The sequence below is a fragment of the Thalassophryne amazonica genome, chromosome 16 (genome assembly GCF_902500255.1).
Source record: "Thalassophryne amazonica chromosome 16, fThaAma1.1, whole genome shotgun sequence".
Lineage (NCBI taxonomy): Eukaryota > Metazoa > Chordata > Actinopteri > Batrachoidiformes > Batrachoididae > Thalassophryne > Thalassophryne amazonica.
This window is the reverse complement of record NC_047118.1, coordinates 68,916,959-68,931,203: the sequence shown is the minus strand read 5'-3', so window position 1 is coordinate 68,931,203 and position 14,245 is coordinate 68,916,959.

Genomic DNA, 14,245 nt, shown 5'->3' with positions numbered 1-14,245 from the left:
CTGGGTCATAACAGTCTACAAAAAGCACAACCTGCTTATTTGATCCTATACCAGCAAAACTGTTTAAGGACCTGTGGCCCATTCTTGGGCCAAATGTGCTGGAAATTATTAATCTCTCATTAACTTCAGGATCTGTTCCTAGAAGTTTAAAAACTGCAGTGATTAAACCATTACTTAAGAAATCTAATCTTGACCCTAGTGTATTGAAAAACTATAGGCTGATATCAGATCTATTATTTTGCTCTAAATTTCTGGAACAAGTGGTTTCACGGCAGCTCGTGGACCACCTAACTGAGAATAATCTTTTTGAGCCGCTGCAGTCTGCTTTTAGAAAATATCATTCCACAGAGACAGCTCTCACTAAAGTGGTGAATGACCTTCTGTTTGCAGTGGATTCGGACACCACTACAGTTCTGGTGCTGTTAGATGTCAGTGCTGCGTTTGATACCATGGATCATCATATTCTACTTGATAGGCTGGAGAATCATTTTGGGATTACTCGGAGGGCCCTTCCGTGCTTGAAATCATACCTGTCCACTTGTTCGCACTGTGTTTTGTACAGTAACACTACGGCTAACCTTAGTAACATGAAATTTGGGGTTCCACAGGGGTCTGTCTTCGGCCCCCTGCTTTTCTCCCTTTATATTGCACCCCTTGGACACATATTGTGGTGTTTTGAAATTGTCTTTCACTGCTATGATGATGATACACAGTTGTACATGTGATAACTGCTGGTAATCTCATCCATATAAAATCCAAAGAAGATTGCCTTGCATCAGTGAGAAGCTGGCTGTCCAGAAACTTCCTACTTTTCCACTCTGATAAGACTGAAATGATGGTTCTTGGTCCAGTGAGACATCGGCATCAATTTGACTAGCTAACGCTTAGCCTAGGATTGTGTGTCATACATCACACTGACAAAGTGAGGAACCTTGGAGTAATTTTTGATCCTACATTGTCCTTTGACCTCCACATTAGAGATATTATGAGGACTGCTTTCTTCCAACTGCGAAATATAGCAAACTTTCGTCCCATCCTGTCTATGGCTGATGCTGAGACCCTGAGTCATGCGTCTCTTCTAGATTGGACTACTGCAATGTTATTTATTAGGGGTCTCCAATTATTTCAAAATGGTGCTGCCAGACTTGTGACATGAAGCAAATGTTTTTACCACATTACACCCATTTTGGCATCTCTTCACTGGCTTTTTGTCCCTGTGAGATCAGATTTTAAGGTTCTGTTTACTAACCTATAAAACTGTTCCTGGACTAGCACCTCCTGACTTAGCTGACCATCATAAACCCTACATACCGGCCCAGGGTCTGAGTTCTCAGAGTAGACAGACTACTTTGTGTCCCTAGGGTGAATAAAAAGTCACAGTCACAGAGCTTTCTCTTATCACACTGAGTGTTGTTAGAAGGAAAGGTGATGTAATACAGACATAAACATACCACTGTCCCAACTATTTCGAAACGTGTTGCAGGCATGCATTTCAAAATGACCAAATATTTGCACAAAAACAATAAAGTTTATCAGTTTGAACATTAAATATCTTGTATTTGTGGTGTATTCAATTGAATATAGGTTGAATAGGATTTGTAAATCATTGTATTCTGTTTTTATTTACATTTCACACAATGTCCCAACTTCATTGGAATTGGGGTTGTATTTCTAAATGTGGTATTAACATGACATTTTAAACAGATGCCAGAAACAACCCAAGTAATCCACATATACAATGAAATCAACCCATAAATGTGCATAAATTAAGTCAGGGGTGGGCAGCTTGTTCCAGAAAGGGCCAAGAGGGTGCAGGTTTTCTTTGCAGCCACTGACTCCACCCGGTGATTTCACTGATTAACTGATTCCATCTGCTCAAAGTGATGTTAATTAGTGAAATCACCTGGTGGAGTCAGTGGCTGCAAGAAAATCTGCACCCTCTTGGCCCTTTCTGGAACAAGTTGCCCACCCCTGAATTAAGTTATATCAAACATTGACAGAGCCCGAGGCTGATGTTGCAACTCTCTTTCGGAGTGATTAGAATGGACACCTGATATGGCTGTCCATTCTCAAAGGGGGTGCCATAACCAGGAAATGTGGTCAACCAGTCGGTCAGTGGTCTCTTGGGCCAAGGGGAGCTTCAGATATGCCATGAAATGAGTTGCCTTGGAGAAGTGGTCAACAATGGTAAGAATGGTTGTATAACCCTTATTGAACACATTTGAAAACAGCCCATCTTTGAAAAATGCTCTTTTTCTTGGCTGGCATTTTCAGCATAACGTTTTCAATTTCTGTACGATAATTAATCCGGAGGTTTTGGGTAAATCTTGCTGCAGTCGTGGGATGGCAATTGACCCAAATGCATTAAACTTTTTTCTATGCATTTGTTTCAAAATGCATAGAACACTGCCATCTACTCAGTGGAAGTGTGAATAGTGACCAACAATCACACGGTCACTATTCGCTGTGCCAAATCACACTTAATAAACAGCATTTTCAGTTTTTCCAAATGCTTTTTTTTTTACAAATAAAAAAATACATATTTACAAATACATACGTATTTGTAAAAACCAACACACATTACAGTAACTTGTGTGTTGGTTTTTACAATTAAATGAACCAACCAAACAGTGATTGGAGGAGGCTCATTTTCCCATAATGCCTTTTGGCATTTATGTGTGTTAATGCTCAAGCCTGCAGAATTAGCGCATTACTTTAAAACTAAAAATATGTGCAATATTTTCACTTTGTAAAAATGACAGAGTTGACGTTAATGTTGATAAACTGTCCAGAATTAGTCTTGTTTATAAATCAAAACCATAAGTGAAAGCTGCCTGGCTTTTGTTGTCTTCTGCCACACGCCTGCACTGTTCCATGTTTAAATGACACTTCCTTACCGCAGGGTGCACAAAAACAGAAGCTCTGACTTATTGTTTGTGTTGGGTTTGTGATCGCCTTTGATTTTACTCAGAAGTGTCGGCGGTGCTTATACTCAAAACTGGCTTGTGAGTAGCTGTCAGTGTATAAGAGTCAATACTAAAAGTTAGCTGTAACTTCTGCTAATTTTTTTAGTTGTTTATTGGTTTAGTGTTATAAGAGTTAACTTTTCAGTTAGTGGATTAGCAGTTATTGAAGCTGTGTTTTTGGTTAGCTGTGCCCACCACTGGTTGTATGTGCAGGTTTACATATACAACATAAAAGAAATGTCTTTGAGATGATCACAATGTAGTGAATATTCAAGCCTCACACGGAGGCACCATAAAGATGTAACAAAATTAGTTAATTCTAGATTGGTTCACACGCGGGCACCAAGATAAATGTAATGAATAAGTAGTTAAACTCCCAAATTGAATTACATTGGCCTAGGCCTCATTTAATGGGTCACCAAAATAATTAACAATTTTAGGGTTTAATAATTATTATTTAATTAGGATAATTAACTCAGAGCACCACCTATTTGAAGCATAGGTACTTTAATTTAAACATTCATCAGTCTCAAATTAATCAATCGGTCTCAATTTAATTAATCACTTTCGGGTCTGAAAGTCTGAATTCTACGATATGATTGACCAAAGATTTGCTCCTGAACACAAAATGAACCACAGCAGAAATATTTACAATTTATTTACAAGTATACAAGAAATGAACAGTTTACTGGCATTTTGTGGACAGTGATTAAATAAGTTTATTTATGGACACAATTCTTACTAACTCATGAGATGTGAAAGAAAGAGATGAAGCTTCAAGTCTTTAAGTAAATAAATCTGATTAGAATTTAGTGATGAAATTGGAAGCCAATGATTCTTACAAAAATTATTAAACAAATGTATGAATATGTTTAAAAAAGAAGAAGATAATAAGGAGAAGCCACTTTGTATCCATTGACAACATACCCTTTTGTGGAACCTTTAACTGGGTCACTTAGCTGGTCCATTGAGAAGATGATTCGGATGGCCCGTCCTTCCGTTGTTGATGTAGGCTCTTTGCAGCGTGCTCACTTGGGTCAGGGGTTAACTCAGTAGTCTCCCCGGGTGATCCCAAAGGCTTGTGTCAGCTGGCCTTACCGACAGGATGGCTGCTTGCAGTCAGGTTGTCAGCTTGCTGGACCCCAGAGGTGTAAGGCATTTGTTGAAATGGTTTCTGGTAGCTTGTTGGAGCCAGATTAAAACTATTTGTGAATTTAGAAAAAAAGATAAAACTTTAAAAGCGTTGAAAAAAAAAATAGCTGACAGAAAAGGAGATTCGCTTTTCTGTAAATTCGCTATTATTTTTGAAAAGTTCAGCTCGGAAGTTCTCTTAAAACGTTGACGCACCTTAAAAGCATCAAGCTACTATTTTGTTAAATTATCAGAGACTAGCAGCGAATGAATGGAGCCACGTGGTAGCTTTAGCTTAGCTTAGCATGGGGACTTGTTGACCCAAAAATAAAATTTAAGCGTTTAAGAAAGGAAGACAGAGGGCGAGCAGAAGAGTGGCAAGAGAGGTTGAAGAGAGCAAGAAACAGAACTCTGTTCTAACTTTAAAAGGGGGACTTACAAATTCCGCCCATTTAAGTAATCTCACAGAAAACTTCATGTGTCAGAGAGCCAGACCGAAATGATTCAATTATTTAAACACATTAACCATTTTGGTATACTATTGTTCTAAGACACTCGAATGGATACACATTATTAATCATCACTTAAACACATCCTTTGGATAAACAGAATACTTCACCATCAACATATTGATAATGCAGAAAGATCACACTTAAACACACATCAGTTACAAGGAACACATGTCAATAAAATGGAATAATTATATGCAAAGCATTTTGTTTGATTAATCAATATTAGAAGTTTTATATATGAATAAGATACTGATGGATTTTTTTATTTTAAGCAAAGGTCTTGTCTTTTACTTAGACCTAAAGATAAAGGCTGATTGACTCAGAGTTTATGGCTACGTGTTAACATGGGGGAAGTCCTCTGGCAGTGTGGCCTTGACATGAAGTCATAAAATTTGGGTTCTCCTGGCCTGGAGAAGCTCAGATTCTGATGTGAAGCCATTATAATGTCATGTAATTCATAGTGACTGAAATTTAACCGTTAAAAAGGCAAGGGCTCCCTTTGAAGAACTGAGTTACAGTTCTGTTTTGCTGTGAAGCAGTTTTGGCCCATGGGGGGGGGGGGGGGGAGTCTCAGGCTTACCTCCAGACCTCCAGATGGCACAGGAATTTCTCAACTGGGGGTGGAGACAGTCTCTGTCCTTATTTCAAAACTTAGGTTTTTGTGGAGACAGCATTAATGTATTTATTTAATTAGGGCGAATCGAGGCCATGCTACAACAATGTATCATATCATTTATTTTACAAGGTTTTTGTTATGGTTAGAGGTCCGGGACAGAACTGAACCGTTTCAGGTAATGGACCCAAATGCAGGACAAAGGAATGAGTACAAAGGAAAATAAATTTATTGGTACATTAAAGTAAATAATGCTGTGCTGGGGGTGCCTGCAGAATGGAGAGATGTCCCGCCTCTTGGCTGTGAAAATAGGGAGCTGCAGTATCCCAAGCCAGTCTTGAAGATAAACCGAGGAAATGAGTTCTGGGACCAGGACCAGGTGGAATGTTCGTCTTCGAAACCAAGAACTAGGGGAATGAAGACACAGATGGTGAGTGAATGCACTTGTAACACTGAAGCCACTAAACAGTCACTGTTCATAAAAGGCTAACACAGGATTTTTTAGAGGCTTGAAAAAAATTTCTCTTCTTAGAATATAAGGGTTACTGAATATATAAGGGTTATATAAGGGTTAAGGAATCGTTCACAGTTCAGAAATTGTACCCAGAGTTTATCATTTGTATTCAGAGGTAAAAGGTCGAGTGCTGCACATTGTGACGCAGTTCCAATTAAGCAGAACCTAGACAGCTGGGCTCAATACAGTTTGATATCAGAGTTCATGCAGTTCTTAGGAAGAGTTCTTGGAAAGGTTCTTTATCATAGCACAGTCACAGACAGGCCTGAGCAAGAACAGGATCCCACTAAGACAAGGAGGAACATAACTGGTGTGTAGCAAAGCCGTGCTCTGAGCAGAGAGCCGAAGAGTTCCAAAGGGGTGTTGCTGTGCAGGTAGCCTGGAAGCAGGAACCAGGGCATGGTTCACTCCGAGCTTGTGTTCAAGGGGGTGATTTGAGCCAATATTGATCAGTGTGAGTGGGTTTTCTGTAAACCCCTGTCTGGAGCTGCCTGTTCTCTCCAATGATCAGTACTCTTCAACATAGAGCCCCACAGGTGCCCACAACTGCAGAGGGAAGGGCTAAAGAACAACAACTTGTCCGAAAAGCCCTCACGGTATGTAGGTATCCATGATGGTCCCTGGATAAAGTGCAGAAGTCCCAGGGAACAAAGAGACCAGATAGACAGGAGACGGAGACAAGAAGAAGAGGAGTGTCTCTCCCTTATTTAGCAGGAATAGGGGAGAAACTACAGAGGATCTCCAGACAGCACAAAATCCCAGTTTACTTTAAACCTGTTAACACCTTGAGACAGAAATTAGTTCACCCTAAGGACAGGATCCCTAGTTACAAACAGAGCAATGTAGTGTATTCTATCAGATGTCAGGAAAACTGTAACAAATACTACATAGGTGAGACTAAGCAACCTTTACACAAAAGGCTATCCCAGCACCTCAGAGAGGGCGCCAGTGGACCTCAGTCTGCAGTTCATCTCCACCTTAAAGACACTAACCACACGTTTGAGGACAAGGAAGTTAAAATCTTAGCCAGATAGAAGAAATGGTTTGAGAGAGGGGTGAAGGAGGCATTCTATGTGAAACAGTTGAAACCCAGCCTTAACCGGGGAGGGGGTCTGAGACACGTTTTGTCCCCTGTTTACAATGGGGTACTCAGATCAAAGCAGTTTCAGTCTTTTGTTCATGGTAATGAGTCATTCACATCATCAGGAGAGGCGTCAGTCCTATCGTTAGGAGGGACAGCTACCCTGTCATTAGGAGGGTGCTAAATAGAGCACAATAGGTGCTAATTAAAGCAATTGTTTAATCACTAGCCAATAGCAGTCTGCCTCTTGGTAGGAGGCGCCTGGTTAGGTTTACAACTCCAGCTTTTGTGGCTTCTGTTTGTTCTTCTCGACAAGGGTCAGACAGAAGTAAGACTACCAGAGCAAGAATTTTAGCTGAGGAAGCTTCTCAATTTGAAGCGAAACATCCTCGCGTCAAGCAACCCAGTCCATTCGAAGATTCAAGCTTCTCTACTATGGAAACCACCTGGACAACTGAGAGCCTACACAGAAACATTCATCAGGAGCCGTTGTTCCTCTGGTGTTAATTTAGCCAGAGACAGAGGGGTACCTCAGTCAGTGGAGTGATCCAGCATTGTTGTAGAGCTCCTCAGGGTCCAAAGAGATACCTACAGAAATACCAACATACAGCATTTTCCCCCTTTATTTCTTCCTCAACCACTTGTCGATCTTAATAACGAAGGAATTTAATTCATCAATAGAAGTGTGTTTGTCCCTAACCATCAGCTCATCTTTTGGGTTTTCAGAAAAACCATTAACACTGCCAGCATGACGTTGTCCCACCCAGATTCTGCTGCCAGAATCTGGAAATCAATGGGGAATTCAACGGCGCTGCAAGAATCCTGCACTAGACTGTCAAAAACTATATCGCTGCACAGGAGAAGGAATATTCTGGCAAAACTGGAGTTGAACACAGGTGTATTCAATCAGCAGCTCTACTGGGAAGGAGAGAGCGGCAGAGCACAAACATACAAAGAGCACAACAGGAAAAGTCCTACCTAAACAAAGACTGGCCGATGATAGCTTCTGCATGTAGAATTAGAAGAATTTCAGTCTTTAAAATAAGAATTGTGTCTTAAAAATGGTGAGAGAATCAATATTTAGCTTTCCAATGTTATGGTTAGAGGTCCGGACGGGACCGGACATGGACCCAAATGCTGGGAGCAAGGAAACAGAGCTGGTTGTGAATGATATTTATTTACAATAAGAAAATAATAATGCTGCGCTGGGGGTGCCTGCAGAGTGGAGAGTTAGCCCGCTCGTGGCAGTGCAAATTAGGGAGCTGCAGGTTCCCGAGCCAGTCTTGAAAAAGAACTGAGATCTTGGAGTGTATGGATTATGGAACCCGGACCAGGTGGGACACACAGAGCCGAGAACAGGAACTTGAGATGAGCTGTAGAAAGCTCCGATGTCAGAGCACATGGAAGCGTCAGCGTAGACAAGGTCATGGATTTCTCTTGAAGAGTCAGTGTGTAGAACCTGCCTGTGAATGAGCTGAAAGCCTGGGTTTTCGTAGCCAGCTGCTGTTGAGCCACTCATGCATGTCAGCTGTGTGATGGTGATGAGAAGCAGGTGTTCCTTGGCTCTGAGTGCACCATCTTGGGTAAAAACTCACAAACTACACACAAGGTTAAAAACAGGGAAGGGGAGAGAGGCAGCCAAAAGGCTGGCCACAACACCCAGATTTCCATAGAATGCAGGGAACACTACAGATACTGGGGTTGGCCTGGGACCCTCGTGAGATGTGGCTTCAACTCCTCACTCAGGGGGAGGAGGAGTAATATGAAGACAGAGGACAGGAAGGAGAAGAACAGTAGTAGCCAGTAAACCAGTATTGATCAGTATGTACGTATGGTATTTATATTGTGTATTTATATTTGCAAACTGTTTATCATTTTTACTTTCACTTTTGTGATACTCTGTGTGCTTCTTAAGCCTCAGTCACAACCCATTTTAGGAGTTTTTAATCCTGCAATCACCTGGTTCCTGTAGGTCCGACATCTCGCATAAGATTTATTTATTATCTTTGTCGTCTTACTACGATGGTACAGACATTGTAAGGCCTTTGTACAAGTGGCAAGATGATTGTGCATTTGTCTTGAGATAAACGGGTGGACTTGATGCTACCTGTTGTACAGACATTGTACTATGATGTTGAGATTGTAGTAGGACTGTTGTAGGAAAAGCCCAATTGCCTTTTATGTCATACATTTATTGTAGCTATCTCAAGTTGCCTGTACTTAAATAGTACAAAGACCATACATGTCTTACAACCTTTGTACTGCCATCCTGCGATAAGACTGACATACTGTCGACGGTATATATATATATATATGGGAAGAACATCAGATAAAAACATCAACACAAGCCTAGTTGTTGACATCTTCATCATCGGTTGGTGATCTCAACACAAGCCTAGTTGTCATCATCTTCTTCATTGGGTGGTGATCTCAGTGATGGCAGTTGCAATACCTCCACAGAGACTCTAAATCCTGGATTTGGAGCTGCAGTTAAGGCGAGATGAAGAAGAACATGATGCTGTTCTCTTGGCATTAATCCATGCACGGAACCAACAGAGGTAGAGAGCCCGACGCAGATGGTTGGTGAGGCCATGGATTGAAAGAAGACGACTCTTTGGCCAGTATGATACACTCTTCAGGGAGTTTTCCCTTGCCTTTTCCTTATCTCATACTCTTCATATTTCCTGGTGATACTAGTCGTGTTTAGTGGTCAAAGCTATATCGGCCGCGGCGATTCTGATACTGTTTCTGTGATACTATCGTTGCTGACAACGGATCAAGCAGCCAACCCTTTATACCTGGATCATTCTCACACGATGCTCTTATGCATCTTACAATCATTTTAGAAGGATCCTACTAGCAGTAAAGTTATTGTACAATGATCCTACTAGTAGTACAATTATTGTACAATAATCTTACAAATCCTAAGAATAACATTGGGGATTCATTTTTAGGGTTTAATTGTACATACGTCTTACAATGGTCTTACAATGGTCTTACAACTCTTACAATGGTCCTACAATGATTGTACCATCATCTTGCAATAAATTTCATCTTTACAGCTCTTAGAAAATGTTGAGCATGAGCAACAATGGCCCTAAGATGATAAGACGACTCTAGGACCACTCTAGGAACAAAATTATCCTGGGATGATTGTACAATCATTGTAGGATTTGGCAAAAAAAATGGTCTTAGACCAGTCTTAGAAGCTCTTAGGACGGGTTGTGACTGAAGCTTTACCCTGTGTGCTGCTATACAATGCTGCTGAAACCTCTATTTCCCTGAGGGAGTCTTCCCAAGGGATCAATAATCTAATCTAATCTAATCTATCCTGACACTAAATCTACCCCTGACCTCACTTTTCTTGCAGTTTGATGAATACCAATGAATAAAAGAAACAACTTTAAGCTCGTAATGAATTGTTTGTGGGCAGCAAGGTGGCTTAGTGGTTAGCACTGTTGCCTCACAGTGAGAAGGTCATGGGTTCAATTCCCGCCTGTGGCCTTTCTGTGTGGAGTTTACATGTTCTCCCCGTGTTTGCGTGGGTTTCCTCCGGGTTCTCCGGTTTCCTCCCACATCCAAAGACATGCGGGTTAGGTGGAATGGAATCTTTAAATTGTCCATACGTGTGCGGATGGCTGTGACTGTGTTTGTTTGTGTGTGTTGTGGCCCTGCGACAGACTGGCATCCTGTCCTGGGTGTACCCCACCTCGCGCTCTATGAGTGCTGGGTTTGGCTCCAGCCCCCACGACACTTAACTGGACTAACCGGTTGAAGATGAGTGAGTGAGTGAGTGAATCGTTTGTTACAAAATTTATTCATAACAATCTGACTTATCTCAGAGAACAAGCAATAGACACTTTCTGGAAATAATTTGAGTCAGTCTGGTGAATTATTTCAAGTTGTACACTCACAGGTCTGATTACAGCCCATTTTTTAGCAGCCTGTCTTCAGTGCAGAGTTTGGATAATAACTAAATATTCCAATGTTTGTGTGTCTTTATTGACTCATTGAATTGTTTACGGTTGTTGAAGGTCATTTGATTCGTACTCATGCATAAATAAGAAGCTCTAAATGTTAGCTCAAGCCTATGATATTTAGGCTGTAATGGACTGTTGGATTCACACAATAGTCAGAATGAGCTCTGATTCCTCTGTGCTGTGCTTGACCTTTCCACTCTTTTCTCTCACAATCATTAGAAATGTAGATTCACACAAACTGGATGTAGAGAAATGCACTCGCATGTACGTGTAGAGTTCCATCTAAAGCAGATATCTACATTATAATAGCCAAGTGGCCTCTGTGTGCGTGTGTATGGCTTCAATCATGCAAAAACCAGGGAGAGCCGACATTTGCTGTTTGGCATGCTTATGTATTTTTGGTCAAGGATGAATGCTGAGAAAACAGAAAGTTGATAGGATAAATATTTTTGGAGAAATTAGCACTTTTAGCTAACCAATAAACAGTGGATGTTGTGCTGCAATGCACCATGGGAATTCGGGGTTTTCATGTTTTAAATGCTATTGTGGTTTTGTTAGTTTAACATTGTTGTTTGTGTTATTGATTTGTTGTGTTTTTATAGCTCATTTAGTTTTGTCAGTTTAGATAAGCCTCATGTTGCTATTACCATGAGTAACTTAAGTTTCATGTTGGAACCATGAGTGAAATGTTTAGTGGTTTTAAAGTCCTCAGCCACTGCCTTCATTTGTCAAATTAAAATCACCTGCTTACAGCAGCTGTGCGTGCAACTTCAATCAGAGACAAACAGAGCACAGTTGAGATTTGCTGTTTGAAGTGCTTATATATTTTGGTTCAATGATGACCCTAGAACAGCCTGTCAGTGTGCATGCTCTCCAGCCCATTGCAGAATATGTTTTTTGATGAGAGTACAGCAAGCACACACACACGCGCATGTCCATCAAAACACGGTGCGTGTTCTGCAGGTCTGATGTCTAGGACCAGAGATTTCAACAGCTGCCACGCCCCCGTCTGTTAAGTGCACAGACCAAGTTGTCACTCTGTGATCAGATGAGATGCACCTCGCCTGCAGGGGAGTGGGGAGCGTGAACCACAAGCATGCACGTGTTGGTGGGAGGGGAGAGCGTGGGAGCGCATGACACATGCACACGTGTTGTGTGGGGAGCCGACGGCATGCCACATCTCGGCAACTCCAGTCGTGTGGGACTTAGACAAATTTCACTAACAGCATGACAATGGTTGTCTGCAGACTGTTGTCATGCCAACAGTGCAACTCGCCACACATTTTCTAAGTGCCAAACAAGCGGCATTTCTGACACCTGCTGTGAGAGGGTTCGATGGGTTCGCACAGTGCGCACACTGTCTTTCAGCTGCTGGTGTGTGCAAATAGTTGTAGCAACAGGTGTACAAGGCGTTAGAAGCAGGGACGATTTTACACGGTTTGCACACAATTCCTGCATCATGCGCACTTCGAGTGCACTTCGACCAAACTTCACACTGTGTGATTTATTACCACCCTTGAAAAATGTCAGCAACCTATTTTATAAACACTATCCAATCTAGAGCCTGTGGATTCCCATAGCCAACATGTTAGTTTATGTATAATGCTGTTTGCACACATCTTATTTAGTGTATTTACTCTATTTAGCTCTACAATGAAGATGGGACAGGTGATATGATCTGTTATCATCAACATACCAACTGGAGGTGAGCCCACTGTTCCACTCAAAACAAGACAAATTAGTATATATTATTGTAAAATATGATGTTTTGATTCATAGAATAAGTGTTGGTCTTTGCAAAAACCTACACAAAGAACTGACACACGCGGAGGTTATGTGATCACAACTATTTGGTTGTGTTCATGATAACTCAACAAATAGAAGACAGACTGCTACATACTGTAAGTTTGTAGAGCGATGAACTTTGTGTCAGAGCTGGTAATATTTTGAGCTCCATCCATCCATTCCATATGTCTTTTTTCCTTTAACGTTCCAAGGATTTCAAAGTAGGCTTCATAACATCACTATGCTCCATACCTAGAGTACAATAAACAAAGACTTGCAGGGGCATGTTTAAAAGGTGTTGGTCACCACAAGGGTCTGTCCTTTCACCGATGCGTTTCAATGTTTACATCTTCGACCCACCGGTGATGACATAGAGAAGGTATGGGTATGCAGATGATTTAGCCATCATGCTACACCAACCAACGTGGAAGGTGCTTGAAGAGGGCCTCAACCAGGATATGGATGTCCTGGCTGCCTACATTCGCAGATGGCGCCTGCAGCTCAGTACTGGGCAGACCATGTCAGCAGCATTCCACCTCTGCAACAGAGGCAGCAAGGAAACTGGGATCTCCGTGGACAACAAACCCCTGGAGTTCTAGCAGGCCCCAAGGTACCTGGGCGTATGCTTGAACAGGGCACTGTCCTACAAGCAACATCTGGAGGAAGTGAGTGCCAAAGTAACAGCAAGGGTCTCACTCATCCGTCGCCTTGCTGGCATGACCTAGGGGGCCTCTGCCAAGGTACTACGTATCTCCACACAAGCTCTTGTATTCTCTGTAGCCGAGTACTGTGCCCCAACCTAGAGCAGAAGCCCACATGTTAAGAAGGTCGATACAGCCATTAACAATGCCCTGCAGATCATAGCTGGCTGCCCGAAACCCACCCTTGTGTTCTACATGCCAGTCCTAGCAGGAATAGCACCAGCCAGCCTACGGCGAGAGCCTGCTAAGCTCGCCCTGGCAAGGAAAGCCCAGGAACACGATTGGCACCACAACCATGGCAACAACTCCAAGTAGACTCAAGTCCCACCACCCATACAACCAGACCGCGTAAGAGATGTTTACTTCCATCTCAGAGGATCTGAAAACCAAAGCCTGGCTAGCAGCGGCATGGAAGCAGGAGTGGGAGTCGGCAGGACATACACGTCTACACCATTATGTCTCGGATCCTGGAGATGGCGCCGAAAGAGAAGACCTACCTCGCCGGCAATGGACCCTCCTCAACCGCCTACGCATAGGGGTCGGCTGCTTCAAAGCGTCCATGAAGAAGAATGGCCTAACAGACATCGCAGCGTGTGAGTGCAGGTAGCCTGAGCAGACTGCCAACCACATTATCAGCGCCTGTCTCCTGCACAGACTTTTAGAAGAGGGCCTTTTCCGAGTCACCAGAAGTCACCACATGTTGGTCATTTTGAGATATTGAGCTCTGAAGGTCAGCAAACACAAAGAAGAAATCAAGTACTGTGACAACACTCCCACATATCAATGTCTCAGACATATCAGTGTCTAAGACGTGAAGAAAATGATGCATGAGCTTTAAAACAGTCACGTTAACCAACAATATATTAATTGAACTTATTTTTTTTAATTATTCATTTTCCTCTATATTTTCACAGTACTCAAAATTTGACCTGAAACATTAACAAAAATAGAATGTAGCCTTC